This window comes from Schistocerca serialis, chromosome 1 (genome assembly GCF_023864345.2).
Source record: "Schistocerca serialis cubense isolate TAMUIC-IGC-003099 chromosome 1, iqSchSeri2.2, whole genome shotgun sequence".
NCBI lineage: Eukaryota > Metazoa > Arthropoda > Insecta > Orthoptera > Acrididae > Schistocerca > Schistocerca serialis.
This window is the reverse complement of record NC_064638.1, coordinates 1,018,324,562-1,018,341,104: the sequence shown is the minus strand read 5'-3', so window position 1 is coordinate 1,018,341,104 and position 16,543 is coordinate 1,018,324,562. Positions and strand designations below refer to the sequence as shown.

The following is a 16,543-nucleotide window of genomic DNA, read 5'->3' as shown; positions in this document are numbered from 1 at the left end:
TTCAGTCATTACAATGGAGCATCACATCTTACAATAATTTGTAGCTATCAGCATCCATGTGTCAATCATATTTTTAAAAGCCTATCACCTGTTATATGAAACTCATCAATGACAAATGTAATATTAAGGAATCCATCGGAAATGCAATAAATAATCTGCATTGCTTAGTAATATTTCATCAAAGTATAAGAAGTCTTTTAAATAAAAAAGAAAAGCTGATTGCTTTTTCTTCAAGAAACAGTTGACACAGATGAAACTATTGCTAATGTGCTCTGCTTAACTGAACATCACCTGGAAGCTACAGAAAGTAATCAGTTAATTTAAATAGTTATAAAATGGGTTTGTACTATTGTACCACCAACATAAGACAAGCTAGGCTGGCAATTTATATTTACATTACTCTTAGCTCACAAATCATAGATGTAACTCAGTTCTGTGTTGTATAGCATTTTGAATTGGTGTGCTGTAAAATAAGAACTGGAAATGTTGTCGTAACAACAGTGTACAGGGCACCTGTGGGAAATATTCAGAACTTCCTTTCTTAGCTGGAATCAGTTCTTATAAAACTTTAGAGGAATAACAGTAAGATTATAATATTTGGTGATTTTTAACATTTATTTCCTAATAAATAATAACAGTCATCAATGACTGGAATCATTATTGTCCACTTTCAAGCTACTCCCTACGATCTCTCCCCCAACAAGAGTATATGAGCACAGTAAGACCATTACTGATAATCTGCTTCTGGACCACACAGATTAAAGTAAAGTAAAAACATAGGCCATAATAGATTATTTGTCTGACCATGGTGGTCAAATGACAACTTTAAAACATGCCAGCAGAAAAGCAGTAAATGGTCACACCCAGGTTACACGCGTTAGAACATCAAATACTGGATCTTCTAGTGTGTTTAGAAATAGTTACATCTGGAACAATGGAAGAAAGAATATGAGGCAGAGAAAGTAAATAAGAAATTCAACTCATTCTCAAATTCTGAAACATTGAAGCCCACTTCTGACAAAGACAGGTTAAATTGAAACCAACCTTTAGTGGAAGGAAAGGTTTGTTAATGATAGGATTAAAATACCTTGTGCCAAGAAAATATATATATATATATATATATATATATATATATATATATATATATATATGAGATGATGTGACTTACCAAATGAAAGTGCTGGCAGGTCGACAGACACACAAACAAACACAAACATACACACAAAATTCAAGCTTTCGCAACAAACTGTTGCCTCATCAGGAAAGAGGGAAGGAGAGGGGAAGACGAAAGGAAGTGGGTTTTAAGGGAGAGGGTAAGGAGTCATTCCAATCCCGGGAGCGGAAAGACTTACCTTAGGGGGAAAAAAGGACGGGTATACACTCGCGCACACACACACATATCCATCCACACATATACAGACACAAGCAGACAGATATATATTTCCTACGTGGAATGTTTCCCTCTATTATAACTATATATATATATATATATATATATATATATATATATATATATATAAAAACAAAGATGAGGTGACTTACCGAACAAAAGCGCTGGCAGGTCGATAGACACACAAACAAACACAAACATACACACAAAATTCAAGCTTTCGCAACAAACTGTTGCCTCATCAGGAAAGAGGGAAGGAGAGGGGAAGACGAAAGGAAGTGGGTTTTAAGGGAGAGGGTAAGGAGTCATTCCAATCCCGGGAGCGGAAATCTTTCCGCTCCCGGGACTGGAATGACTCCTTACCCTCTCCCTTAAAACCCACTTCCTTTCGTCTTCCCCTCTCCTTCCCTCTTTCCTGATGAGGCAACAGTTTGTTGCGAAAGCTTGAATTTTGTGTGTATGTTTGTGTTTGTTTGTGTGTCTATCGACCTGCCAGCGCTTTTGTTCGGTAAGTCACCTCATCTTTGTTTTTATATATAATTTTTCCCACGTGGAGAGTTTCCTTCCATTATATATATATATATATATATATATATATATATATATATATATATATATATATATATATATATAAACACACACACACACACACACACACACACACACACACACACACACAAAGATGATGTGACTAACCAAATGAAAGTGCTGGCATGTCGACAGACACACAAACGAACACAAACATACACACAAAATTCAAGCTTTTGCAACAAACTGTTGCCTCATCAGGAAAGAGGGAAGGAGAGGGAAAGACAAAAGGATGTGGGTTTTAAGGGAGAGGGTAAGGAGTCATTCCAATCCCGGGAGCGGAAAGACTTACCTTAGGGGGAAAAAAGGACGGGTATATACTCGCACACACACACACATATTCATCCACACATATACAGACACAAGCAGACATATTTAAAGACTGTCTGCTTGTGTCTGTATATGTGTGGATGGATATGTGTGTGTGTGTGTGTGCGCGTGAGTGTATACCCGTCCTTTTTGCCCCTAAGGTAAGTCTTTCCGCTCCCGGGATTGGAATAACTCCTTACCCTCTCCCTTAAAACCCACATCCTTTTGTGTTTCCCCTCTTCCCTGATGAGGCAACAGTTTTTTGCGAAAGCTTGAATTTCGTGTGTATGTTTGTGTTTGTTTGTGTGTCTATCGACCTGCCGGCACTTTCGTTCAGTAAGTCACATCATCTGTGTTTTTAGATATATTTTTCCCACGTGGAATGTTTCCCTCTATTATATTCAATTATATATATATATATATATATATATATATATATATATATATATATATATATATATATATATATATATATATATATATGATTGAAAGTGCTGGCAGGTCGACAGACACACAAACAAACACAAACATACACACATACACACAAAATTCAACACACAATGATTCTTCAGTTCACCAAAGAATTGCACTCCAAGAAGCCCATACAATGACATAAAGAACAGGAAGAATAATGTGACATTGTATATTTGCTGGCTCGATCGCCTGATGAAAATTACAAAAATGACAAAATTCAAGCTTTCGCCTGGAACAGTTCCGTCCTCCGTCACAGCGGGACCCACCTCCTCTTCCTCAAAATCACCCTCTCCAAACCTTCCAGGAATTTCTGACTTCCAGCCTTGCCTCTCAATCCTTCTTAAAAAACCTTAATCCTACTCCCAACATCACCACTGCTGAAGCCCAGGCTATCCATGATCTGAAGTCTGACCGGTCCATCATCATTCTTCCGGCGGACAAGGGTTCCACGACCGTGGTACTTGATCGTCGGGAGTATGTGGCTGAGGGACTGCGTCAGCTTTCAGAAAACACCACATACAAAGTTTGCCAAGGTAATCCCATTCCTGATGTCCAGGCGGAGCTTCAAGGAATCCTCAGAACCTTAGGCCCCTACAAAACCTTTCACCTGACTCCATCAACTTCCTGACCCCACCGACACCCCGCACCCCTACCTTCTACCTTCTTCCTAAAATTCACAAACCCAATCATCCTGGCCGCCCCATTGTAGCTGGTTACCAAGCCCCCACAGAACGTATCTCTGCCTACGTAGATCAACACCTTCAACCCATTACGTGCAGTCTCCCATCCTTCATCAAAGACACCAACCACTTTCTCGAACGCCTGGAATCCTTACCCAATCCGTTACCCCCAGAAACCATCCTTGTAATCATTGATGCCACTTCCTTATACACAAATATCCTGCATGTCCAGGGCCTCGCTGCGATGGAGCACTTCCTTTCACGCCGATCACCTGCCACCCTACCTAAAACCTCTTTCCTCATTACCTTAGCCAGCTTCATCCTGACCCACAACTTCTTCACTTTTGAAGGCCAGACATACCAACAATTAAAGGATCATTAAAGGTACATGGGTACCAGGGTGGCCCCTTCGTACGCCAACCTATTCATGGGTCGCTTAGAGGAAGCCTTCTTGGTTACCCAGGCCTGCCAACCAAAAGTTTGGTACAGATTTATTGATGACATCTTCATGATCTGGACTCACAGTGAAGAAGAACTCCAGAATTTCCTCTCCAACCTCAACTCCTTTGGTTCCATCAGATTCACCTGGTCCTACTCCAAATCCCATGCCACTTTCCTTGATGTTGACCTCCACCTGTCCAATGGCCAGCTTCACACGTCCGTCCACATCAAACCCACCAACAAGCAGCAGTACTTCCATTACGACAGCTGCCACCCATTCCACATCAAACGGTCCCTTCCCTACAGCCTAGGTCTTCGTGGCAAACGAATCTGCTCCAGTCCGGAATCCCTGAAGCATTACACCAGCAACCCGACAACAGCTTTCGCATCCCGCAACTACCCTCCCGACCTGGTACAGAAGCAAATAACCAGAGCCACTTCCTCATCCTCTCAAACCCAGAACCTCCCACAGAAGAACCACAAAAGTGCCCCACTTGTGACAGGATACTTTCTGGGACTGGATCAGATTCTGAATGTGGTTCTCCAGCAGGGATACGACTTCCTCAAATCCTGCCCAGAAATGAGATCCATCCTTCATGAAATCCTCCCCACTCAACCAAGAGTGTCTTTCCGCCGTCCACCTAACCTTCATAACCTCTTAGTTCATCCCTATGAAATCCCCAAACCACCTTCCCTACCCTCTGGCTCCTACCCTTGTAACCGCCCCCGGTGTAAAACCTGTCCCATGCACCCTCCCACCACCACCTACTCCAGTCCTGTAACCCGGACGGTGTACATGATCAAAGGCAGAGCCACGTGTGAAAGCACCCACGTGATCTACCAACTGACCTGCCTACACTGTGATGCCTTCTATGTGGGAATGACCAGCAACAAACTGTCCATTCGCATGAATGGACACAGGCAGACAGTGTTTGTTGGTAATGAGGATCACCCTGTGGCTAAACATGCCTTGGTGCACGGCCAGCACATCTTGGCACAGTGTTACACCGTCCAGGTTATCTGGATACTTCCCACTAACACCAACCTATCCGAACTCCGGAGATGGGAACTTGCTCTTCAATATATCCTCTCTTCCCATTATCCACCAGGCCTCAATCTCCGCTAATTTCAAGTTGCCGCCACTCATACCTCAGCTGTCATTCAACAACATCTTTGCCTCTGCACTTCTGCCTCGACTGACATCTCTGCCCAAACTCTTTGTCTTTAAATATGTCTGCTTGTGTCTGTATATGTGTGGATGGATATGTGTGTGTGTGCGAGTGTATACCCGTCCTTTTTTCCCCCCAAGGGAGGTCTTTCCGCTCCCGGGATTGGAATGACTCCTTACCCTCTCCCTTAAAACCCACATCCTTTCGTCTTTCCCTCTCCTTCCCTCTTTCCTGATGAGGCAACAGTTTAGTTGCGAAAGCTTGAATTTTGTGTGTATGTTTGTGTTTGTTTGTGTGTCTGTCGACCTGCCAGCACTTTCATTTGGTAAGTCACATCATCTTTGTTTTTATATATAAAAACAAAGATGAGGTGACTTACCGAACAAAAGCGCTGGCAGGGCGATAGACACACAAACAAACACAAACACACACACAAAATTCAAGCTTTCGCAACAAACTGTTGCCTCATCAGGAAAGAGGGAAGGAGAGGGGAAGACGAAAGGAAGTAGGTTTTAAAGGAGAGGGTAAGGAGTCATTCCAATCCCGGGAGCGGAAAGACTTATCTTAGGGGGAAACAAGGACAGGTATACACTCGCACACACGCACATATCCATCCACACATACAGACACAAGCAGACATATTTAAAGACAAAGAGGTTGGGCAGAGATGTCAGTCGAGGCAGAAGTGTAGAGGCAAAGAAGTTGTTGAAAGACAGGTGAGGTATGAGTGGCGGCAACTTGAAATTAGCGGAGATTGAGGCCTGGCGGATGACGAGAAGAGAGGATATACTGAAGGGCAAGTTCCCATCTCCGGAGTTCGGATAGGTTGGTGTTGGTGGGAAGTATCCAGATAACCCGGACAGTGTAACACTGTGCCAAGATGTGCTGGCTGTGCACCAAGGCATGTTTAGCCACAGGGTGATCCTCATTACCAACAAACACTGTCTGCCTGTGTCCATTCATGCGAATGGACAGTTTGTTGCTGGTCATTCCCACATAGAAGGCATCACAGTGTAGGCAGGTCAGTTGGTAAATCTCGTGGGTGCTTTCACACGTGGCTCTGCCTCTGATCGTGTACACCTTCCGGGTTACAGGACTGGAGTAGGTGGTGGTGGGAGGGTGCATGGGACAGGTTTTGCATCGGGGGCGGTTACAAGGATAGGAGCCAGAGGGTAGGGAAGGTGGTTTGGGGATTTCATAGGGATGAACTAACAGGTTACGAAGGTTAGGTGGACGGCGGAAAGACACTCTTGGCGGAGTGGGGAGGATTTCATGAAGGATGGATCTCATTTCAGGGCAGGATTTGAGGAAGTCGTATCCCTGCTGGAGAGCCACATTCAGAGTCTGGTCCAGTCCCGGAAAGTATCCTGTCACAAGTGGGGCACTTTTGTGGTTCTTCTGTGGGGGATTCTGGGTATGAGGGGACGAGGAAGTGGCTCTGGTTATTTGCTTCTGTACCAGGTCGGGAGGGTAGTTGCGGGATGCGAAAGCTGTTTTCAGGTTGTTGGTGTAATGATTCAGGGATTCCGGACTGGAGCAGATTCGTTTGCCACGAAGACCCAGGCTGTAGGGAAGGGACCGTTTGATGTGGAATGGGTGGCAGCTGTCATAATGGAGGTACTGTTGCTTGTTGGTGGGTTTGATGTGGACGGACGTGTGAAGTTGGCCATTGGACAGGTGGAGGTCAACGTCAAGGAAAGTGGCATGGGATTTGGAGTAGGACCAGGTGAAACTGATGGAACCAAAGGAGTTGAGGTTGGAGAGGAAATTCTGGAGTTCTTCTTCACTGTGAGTCCAGATCATGAAGATGTCATCAATAAATCTGTACCAAACTTTGGGTTGGCAGACTTGGGTAACCAAGAAGGCTTCCTCTAAGCAACCCATGAATAGGTTGGCGTACGAGGGGGCCATCCTGGTGCCCATGGCTGTTCCCTTTAATTGTTGGTATGTCCGGCCCTCAAAAGTGAAGAAGTTGTGGGTCAGGATGAAGCTGGCTAAGGTGATGAGGAAAGAGGTTTTAGGTAGGGTGGCAGGTGATCGGCGTGAAAGGAAATGCTCCATCGCAGCGAGGCCCTGGACGTGCGGAATATTTGTGTATAAGGACGTGGCATCAATGGTTACAAGGATGGTTTCCGGGGGTAACAGATTGGGTAAGGATCCCAGGCGTTCAAGGAAGTGGTTGGTGTCCTTGATGAAGGATGGGAGACTGCATGTAATGGGTTGAAGGTGTTGATCCTTGACGTTGACCTCCACCTGTCCAATGGCCAACTTCACACGTCCGTCCACATCAAACCCACCAACAAGCAACAGTACCTCCATTATGACAGCTGCCACCCATTCCACATCAAACGGTCCCTTCCCTACAGCCTGGGTCTTCGTGGCAAACGAATCTGCTCCAGTCCGGAATCCTTGAATCATTACACCAACAACCTGAAAACAGCTTTCGCATCCCGCAACTACCCTCCCGACCTGGTACAGAAGCAAATAACCAGAGCCACTTCCTCGTCCCCTCAAACCCAGAATCCCCCACAGAAGAACCACAAAAGTGCCCCACTTGTGACAGGATACTTTCCGGGACTGGACCAGACTCTGAATGTGGCTCTCCAGCAGGGATACGACTTCCTCAAATCCTGCCCTGAAATGAGATCCATCCTTCATGAAATCCTCCCCACTCCGCCAAGAGTGTCTTTCCGCCGTCCACCTAACCTTCGTAACCTGTTAGTTCATCCCTATGAAATCCCCAAACCACCTTCCCTACCCTCTGGCTCCTATCCTTGTAACCGCCCCCGATGCAAAACCTGTCCCATGCACCCTCCCACCACCACCTACTCCAGTCCTGTAACCCGGAAGGTGTACACGATCAGAGGCAGAGCCACGTGTGAAAGCACCCACGTGATTTACCAACTGACCTGCCTACACTGTGATGCATTCTATGTGGGAATGACCAGCAACAAACTGTCCATTCGCATGAATGGACACAGGCAGACAGTGTTTGTTGGTAATGAGGATCACCCTGTGGCTAAACATGCCTTGGTGCACAGCCAGCACATCTTGGCACAGTGTTACACCGTCCGGGTTATCTGGATACTTCCCACCAACACCAACCTATCCGAACTCCGGAGATGGGAACTTGCCCTTCAGTATATCCTCTCTTCTCGTCATCCGCCAGGCCTCAATCTCCGCTAATTTCAAGTTGCCGCCACTCATACCTCACCTGTCTTTCAACAACTTCTTGGCCTCTACACTTCTGCCTCGACTGACATCTCTGCCCAAACTCTTTGTCTTTAAATATGTCTGCTTGTGTCTGTATGTGTGGATGGATATGTGCGTGTGTGCGAGTGTATACCTGTCCTTTTTTCCCCCTAAGGTAAGTCTTTCCGCTCCCGGGATTGGAATGACTCCTTACCCTCTCCTTTAAAACCTACTTCCTTTCGTCTTCCCCTCTCCTTCCCTCTTTCCTGATGAGGCAACAGTTTGTTGCGAAAGCTTGAATTTTGTGTGTGTGTTTGTGTTTGTTTGTGTGTCTATCGACCTGCCAGCGCTTTTGTTCGGTAAGTCACCTCATCTTTGTTTTTATATATAATTTTTCCCACGTGGAATGTTTCCTTCCATTATATTGATATCATCTTTGTTTTTAGATATATATTTCCTACGTGGAATGTTTTCCTCTATATATATATATATATATATATATATATATATATATATATATATATATATATATATATATATATATATATGTCTGCTTGTGTCTGTATGTGTGGATGGATATGTGCGTGTGTGCGAGTGTATACCTGTCCTTTTTTCCCCCTAAGGTAAGTCTTTCCGCTCCCGGGATTGGAATGACTCCTTACCCTCTCCTTTAAAACCCACTTCCTTTTGTCTTCCCCTCTCCTTCCCTCTTTCCTGATGAGGCTACAGTTTGTTGCGAAAGCTTGAATTTTGTGTGTATGTTTGTGTTTGTTTGTGTGTCTATCGACCTGCCAGCGCTTTTGTTCGGTAAGTCACCTCATCTTTGTTTTTTATATATATATATATATATATATATATATATATATATATATATATATATATATATATATATATATATATATATAAAAATGAGGAATATATGAAACAGGACTAGTACAAATCTAGCTGTGAAATTACTTTACAAAAAATAATATAAAAGTCTAACATGTGTAATCAGACAGGCCAAGCACATGCACTATGCACAAAAACTTATAAGGCCAAACAGTAAAGCACTAACCATATGGAGTACCATAAAAAGTGAAACAAATAGAAAAAGGAAATCAGGACAACCAGGGCTACCACAGTCTTCTGATAATAGTACAGACCTGAATAATCAAAATGTTGTAGCTTCAAATCTCGATAAATTTTTTCTCATTGTAGCTGAAAAATGAGGAACCATGACAAGCAATCTCCTACAGAAGCTACAGACCTACTTAATCACATGGAAATCACAAATGTAGTGTTCCCTTTCAAATACATAACTCCCAAAGAAATTTTAAAAATCACAAAATTGCCTAAAAAGTCTCAGTCCTCTGTAGGTGACAGTGTACCAAGTGGGAGTTTACAATCATGTGGAGACTTCATCAGTCATATATTGTGCCATTTGTGTAACCATTTGATGAAAACTGGGCTTATTAGGAAGATGCACCAGAAAAGCTGCTTATAATAATTAATCTTTATTAACAACAGACGGTTTCAGCATTTCTTGGCATTGATAAGTATGTCTAGAATGATCTGATGTCAAGCTACTGTAAAACTATAATTAAAGCATTATTCTCAATATATTTCAATAATTTACTTCTAATCAAAGCATTGACAGTTCATCCACAACATAATATGGATGTCACATCATCCTAGATATACTTGACAATGGTGATATATGCTGAAACAGTCTGTCATAAATAAAGATTAATTATTATAAACAGTTATCTTGATGCATCTTTCTAATAATCATTTCATTATCTGACATATATTATGGTGCTGGTCTCAAAGAAGAAAAACTGAAAACTGGGGTATTTCCAAATAGACTAAAACATGTGACAGTGATGCCAATCCACAAAAGTGAGCGAAGAACATAATATTCAATTGTCGGCCCATCTCTCTGCTGCCAGATCTCAAAGGTATTGAAAGAATAGTGTGTGATAGGATTTATGGCCACACTACATGTAATGGGTTACTGCAACTAGACAGTTCAGCTTTCATAGTAGATTCTCCACAGAGAAAGCCTAACAGATGGAATTCTAGTTGAACTGAATTTCAAAAGAAATCGGTATCTTTTGTGATCTTGCTAAGGCATTTGACTGTGCAGATCATAACACACTGTTAAAAAGGTTTCCACACTATAGCATGAAGAACAAATCTTTGGCTTGGTTAGAATCTTATCTACACAACAGGAAACAAAGAGAGTCCTAATGGAGGTGTGGCGTAGAGCGCCATAAAAATCGATAGTTGTTCTGTGCGTAAGTGTGCTGTCTTCGAGGAGAGGGCTTTGGAGAGCATGTTGGACGCTAACGGCAGTTAGCCTCCGGACTTGTATCTGTGTAGACGCTAAGTGTGAATAAATCTGTATATGAGAGAATTCTAGTTGTTTACCTACAACTATACCATATTCCCTCAGAGGCAAGTGTAACAATAAAATCTGACTGAAGAAATGTAAGAGATGGAGTCCCACAGGCTGTAATTCTGAGGCCACTGATTTTCTTGATCTGCATTAATGATCTACCAATTACAATTAATAACAGAGCAAAAATAATCATGTTTGCTGGTACCAAATGCCACAATGAAGGATACAAAGCTGACAGTCACTAATGAAGTACACAAATGATTTACATCAGTCCCACCAGATGGACAGTCATATTCTAATCCTAATTTTTTTTCAAAAACTGATATTATGCAGTCAAAATACAAAACTTCAAGTTCATGAAATGGATAGCAACAATCAGAAAACTAATTAAACCTAATAGAAAATTCTTAGTTACCCACCAGATGGACAGTCAGTGAATTTGGAAAGACCAAACAATCAGCTGGTCAAGAAATTTAGCTCAGTCATACTTGCACAAAGCGCCATTTCTCACCTTTCCAACAGAGCAATAATGCTGTTGTCATATTTTTTTGTATTTACATTCTATACTCTCCTATGGTATAATCTTCTGAGAAAATGCTGCAGGGGTTGCAAAAGTTTTCAAGTTTCAAAAACAAGCAGTGAGATTAATATGTGGGATCTGTAACAGAATTTCCTGCAGTGGTCTCTTCAAGCCTCTCAGGATATTTCACACTGCAGGTCAATACACGAGGGTCACTCCAAAAGAAATGCACACATTTTTGTAAAAATATAGTTTTCATTCTGCATGTGTGAAAGTTTTACAGTGTGTAGATACATCCTTCCTGCTTGTTTTCAAACTTAGGTCAACCTGTTCCCGTGAGTGGCGCCGTCATAGCATGTCTTCAAGATGGCTGCTACACTTGACGTTCGTCAGAAGCAATGTGCTGTCATAGAATTCCTGTGCTGTGAAAACGAGACAGTGGGAAACATCCACAAGAGGTTGAAAAAAGTGTATAGAGATGCTGCTGTCGATCGCACTACAGTTAGTTGGTGGGCAAGCAGGTTACGTGATGAAAGTGGGCATGGCAATATCGACGATTGTCCTGGCAGTGGCAGGCCTCATGCTGCACACACTCCAGACTATGTGCAGAGAGTTAATGAATTGGTGACTACTAACAGATGCATCACAGTGAACGATTGTCACGCTACATTGGGATAGGGAAAGGAAGTGTTTGCAGAATACTGAAAGTGCTCGTGTTAAAAAAGGTTTGTGCCAGGTGGGTTCCCAGGATGTTGACAGTGGCTCACAAAGAAACAAAAAAAACAGTATGCAGCGAACTTTTGGAACAGTATGAGAATGGTGGAGATGAATTTCTTGGCAGAATTGTGACAGGTGATGAAACATGGCTCCATCATTTTTCACCAGAGATGAAGAGGCAATCAATGGAGTGGTATCATGCAAACTCACCCGGAGGGAGGGGGGGGGGGGGGGGAATCAAAACCACACCTTCTACTGGAAAACTTATGGCTATGGTGTTTTTCGATTCTGAAGGACTCTTGCTTGTCGACATCATGCCAAGTGGAAGTACCATCAATTCTGATGCATATGTGATGACACTGAAGAAACTTCAAGCTTGACTGAGTTGTGTTCGACCACATCGGCAAAAGTAGGATGTTTTGCTGTTGCCACATGTAAACCAAAAAACCACGGAAGCGATCACAAAACTCGGATAGACAACACTGAAACACCTGAGTTACAGTCCTGACCTGGCTCCATGTGACTATCATCTCTTTGGGAAACTGAAAGAGTCTCTTCATGGAACAAGGTTTGAAGATGATGACTCCCTTGTGCATGCTGCCAAACAGTGGCTCCAACAGGTTGGTCCAGAATTGTACTGCACTGGTATACAGGCGCTGGTTCCAAGATGTTGTAAGGCAGTTGAGAGGGATGGAAATTATGTGGAGAAATGAAAATATTGTTCCTAAAGGATGTATCTACACACTGTAAAACTTTCAAACATGTAGAATAAAAGATGGATTTAAAAAAAAAAAAAAAATAGTGTGCATTTCTTTATGAGTGACCCTCGTATATAGACACTGATGATGTTTTTAGTCAACAATAGGTATTTATTTCTGATAAAGTGTAACCTGTCTGTGTTACAGTGTGAACTGTAACACAAGACAGATGAAAAATTTCCACCAAGGCTCTGAACTCTCATGAAAGTACACTAGGGACTTACTGAGTCAGGTATAAATAAGCTTCTGATTGCAATAAAAAGGAAATTAATAATATACAGGTATTCCTACGAAATTTTGGTCTTATGTCAAAGCGGTAGGTGGATCAAAACAAAATGTCCAGACACTCTGTGACCAAATTGGTACTGAAACAGTGGATGACAGACTAAAGGCCGAAATGCTAAATGTCTTTTTCCAAAGCTGTTTCACAGAGGAAGACTGTGTAGTTCCTTCTCTAGATTGTCACACAGATGACAAAATGGTAGATATCGAAATAGACAACAGAGGGATAGAGAAACAAGTAAAATCGCTCAAAAGAGGAAAGGCTGCTGGACCTGATGGGATACCAGTTCGATTTTACACAGAGTATGCGAAGGAACTTGCCCCCCTTCTTGCAGCAGTGTACCGTAGGTCTCTAGAAGAGCGTAACGTTCCAAAGGATTGGAAAAGGGCACAGGTCATCCCCCTTTTCACGAAGGGACGTCAAACAGATGTGCAGAACTATAGACCTATATCTCTAGCGTCGATCAGTTGTAGAATTTTGGAACACGTATTATGTTCGAGTATAATGACTTTCCTGGAGACTAGAAATCTACTCTGTAGGAATCAGCATGGGTTTCGAAAAAGACAGTCATGTGAAACCCAGCTCGGTCTATTCATACACGAGACTCAGAGGGCCACAGACACGGGTTCACAGGTAGACGCCATGTTTCTTGACTTCCGCAAGGCGTTCGATACAGTTCTCCACAGTCGTTTAATGAACAAAGTAAGAGCATATGGACTATCCAACTAATAGTGTGATTGGATTGAAGAGTTCCTAGATAACAGAACACAGCATGTCATTCTCAATGGAGAGAAGTCTTCCGAAGTAAGAGTGATTTCAGGTGTGCCGCAGGGGAGTGTCATAGGACCGTTGCTATTCACAATATACATAAATGACCTTGTGGATGACATTGGAAGTTCACTGAGGCTTTTTGCAGATGATGCTTTGGTGTATCAAGAGGTTGTAACAACGGAAAATTGTAGTGAAATGCAGGAGGATCTGCAGCGAATTGACGCATGGTGCAGGGAACGGCAAGAAAGATAGTTCCCTTATCATTTAGCTACAAAATAGCAGGTCAGCAACTGGAAGCAGTTAATTCCATAAATTATCTGGGAGTACGCATTAGGAGTGATTTAAAATGGAATGATCATATAAAGTTGATCGTTGGTAAAGCAGATGCCAGACTGAGATTCATTGGAAGAATCCTAAGGAAATGCAATCCGTAAACAAAGGAAGTAGGTTACAGTACGCTTGTTCGCCCACTGCTTGAATACTGCTCAGCAGTGTGGGATCTGTACCAGATATGGTTGATAGAATCGAGAGAGAAGATCCAACGAAGAGCAGCGTGCTTCGTTACAGGATCATTTAGTAATCGCGAAAGCGTTACGGAGATGATAGATAAACTCCAGTGGAAGACTTTGCAGGAGAGACACTCAGTAGCTTGGTACGGGCTTTTGTTAAAGTTTCGAGAACATACCTTCACCGAAGAGTCAAGCAGTATATTGCTCCCTCCTATGTGTATCTCGCAAAGAGACCATGAGGATAAAATCAGAGAGATTAGAGCCCACACAGAAGCGTACCGACAATCCTTCTTTCCACGAACAATACGAGACTGAAATAGAAGGGAGAACCGATAGAGGTACTCAGGGTACCCTCCGCCACACACCGTCTGACTCATCACTGCTTCTATAGCCTGCACAAGTTCCTTCAGGTAGTACATTAAATATCTGTGTTTTTAACTTGGTGATGTTACTATGTTACTAGCCCCCAAGTACCTTAATGATTTACCATGCAAATGTTACTGGAATGCAAATATAAATCTACCTCTACAGTATGTGTTCTTTCTGCTTTTACATGATATATTCTTTTCCCACTTGTATGAGGGTGTGCCTGAAAAATGATACCTCTGAATTTTTAATTCTGTCCTTAACATCGATTGAGGTATGACATGTGATGCATATTACTATGTTGACTTTCCTGCTTCACTGACACAAGTTTCAACCCACTGTCACTAGAAGGCTCCGAATTGTAGCATGCAACATGGTTGTGTGTAACTATGTTGCTGCATGAGAAACAGTACGCTGTAATTGAGTTTCTAACTGCAGAAAACGTGCCTCCAATTGAAATGCATGGAAGAATGAAAGCTGTGTACAGTGATGATTGTACGATTGTATCAATGTCAATGATGTTGACATTGTGCTGTTCATGACTGTAATGAAGGAAATGGTGGTGATGGTGCTAACTTTAACATGTGTGACAGAGTTCTTAGTAGATGACCAAATAAAGTAACCAATGACATCCATTGGGATTGGTTTGATGAACTCAGCAAAGAAAATTGTTGGATAACAAAGCTCTCAGGTAAGTACGGCATATCTTGAGGATGAGTACAGTCCAGTATTGCAGAACTGTGGTACAGAAAACTGTGTGCATGGCAGATGTCTCAAATGCTCACTCCTGACACCAAACAGACCACAAAAACATGAGAGCATCAATGGAGTTCTGCCACAAAGGATCACTGATGACAAAAAAGTTCAGGAGCAGGTCACCAGCAGGCAAATCCATGTTCACAGTGTTCTGGGATGTTCAGGGTGCAGTGCACTTCTAATTCATGCCTAAAGGCACCATAAACTTTGCAAGGTACCGCAAGACCCTCAGAAAACTGAAAGCACTCATTTGAAGAGTTCGTCCACACATGGAGCACCCCCTTTTTTAGCTTAACAATGCCATACCACATGCATGCACTGTGATATCTGCAACAATCTGGCACCTTGGGTTCACTTTCATCAGTCATCCTCCTCAGAGTCACGACAAGGCCCCATCTGATTTTCATCTGTTTGCAAAATTTAAAGACCACGTTCTATGACTTCACTTTAATAGTGATGAAGCACTGCAAGCAGAGGTGAGGTTGGCACTCTGTCAGCAAAGTCAAACATCAGAATGCCAATTTGTGTACTACATGATTACCTAGACCAATAAAGATCTAATCTAATTACCTAATTTACCCATGAATCCTTTTCCCGAGGTTTAGTCGGTTGAGGTCACAGAATTACACTTAAAGCCTGTTCCATCTTCACACACTGTCAGGGCCTATGATAATGGTAGTGTATTTAGCAACAGAGACTCCTAAGGTGTTCAGGTATTAGTGACTGGATCAGATTATGTTTCATTATGTTACATCCCACCAAATCGAACTTTGTGTCTCATTGACCTCAGAAGGATGAGACATGAGCTTTGGTGAAGGCAACCATCTCAATTAGGGCCCCTGACAGATCAGAAGATTTGGAGTTGGCAGTTACAACATATAATAATCTTCGGTAGGCATTGGTGCATTGGTAGCTGATACTGGGGATATATGTTAAATGTATTCTTTTCAAAGTACCTAGAACAAACAGAAAAATTCAAGAAATTTGCCACCATTCATTCAGAAGATGCTCAGCTACCTGCACAAATGGTTTCAACATTTTGTCATCTACAATGGTCACCAGATAAATTATTTATTTTTGCCTTTAATTTGCTGCAAAATAAATGTATTATGTAAAAGCAAAATTATTTTCTGTGTTCCTTGTTTTGTTTCATTTTTGTACTCAAATGTGTTGGAATATGCTTCCATATATACACTATGTGATCAAAAGCATCCAGACACCTGAATGAAAATGACTT

At 42.3% G+C, this 16,543-nt stretch overlaps 1 protein-coding gene across 1 annotated transcript in view; it reads right to left on the bottom strand.

The window, feature by feature from the left end:
* The window catches only part of LOC126413465 (sodium leak channel NALCN), a 429,358-nt gene that overhangs the window by 305,917 nt on the left and 106,898 nt on the right, over positions 1–16,543 (bottom strand). The gene's annotated exons all lie outside the window — the stretch shown is intronic.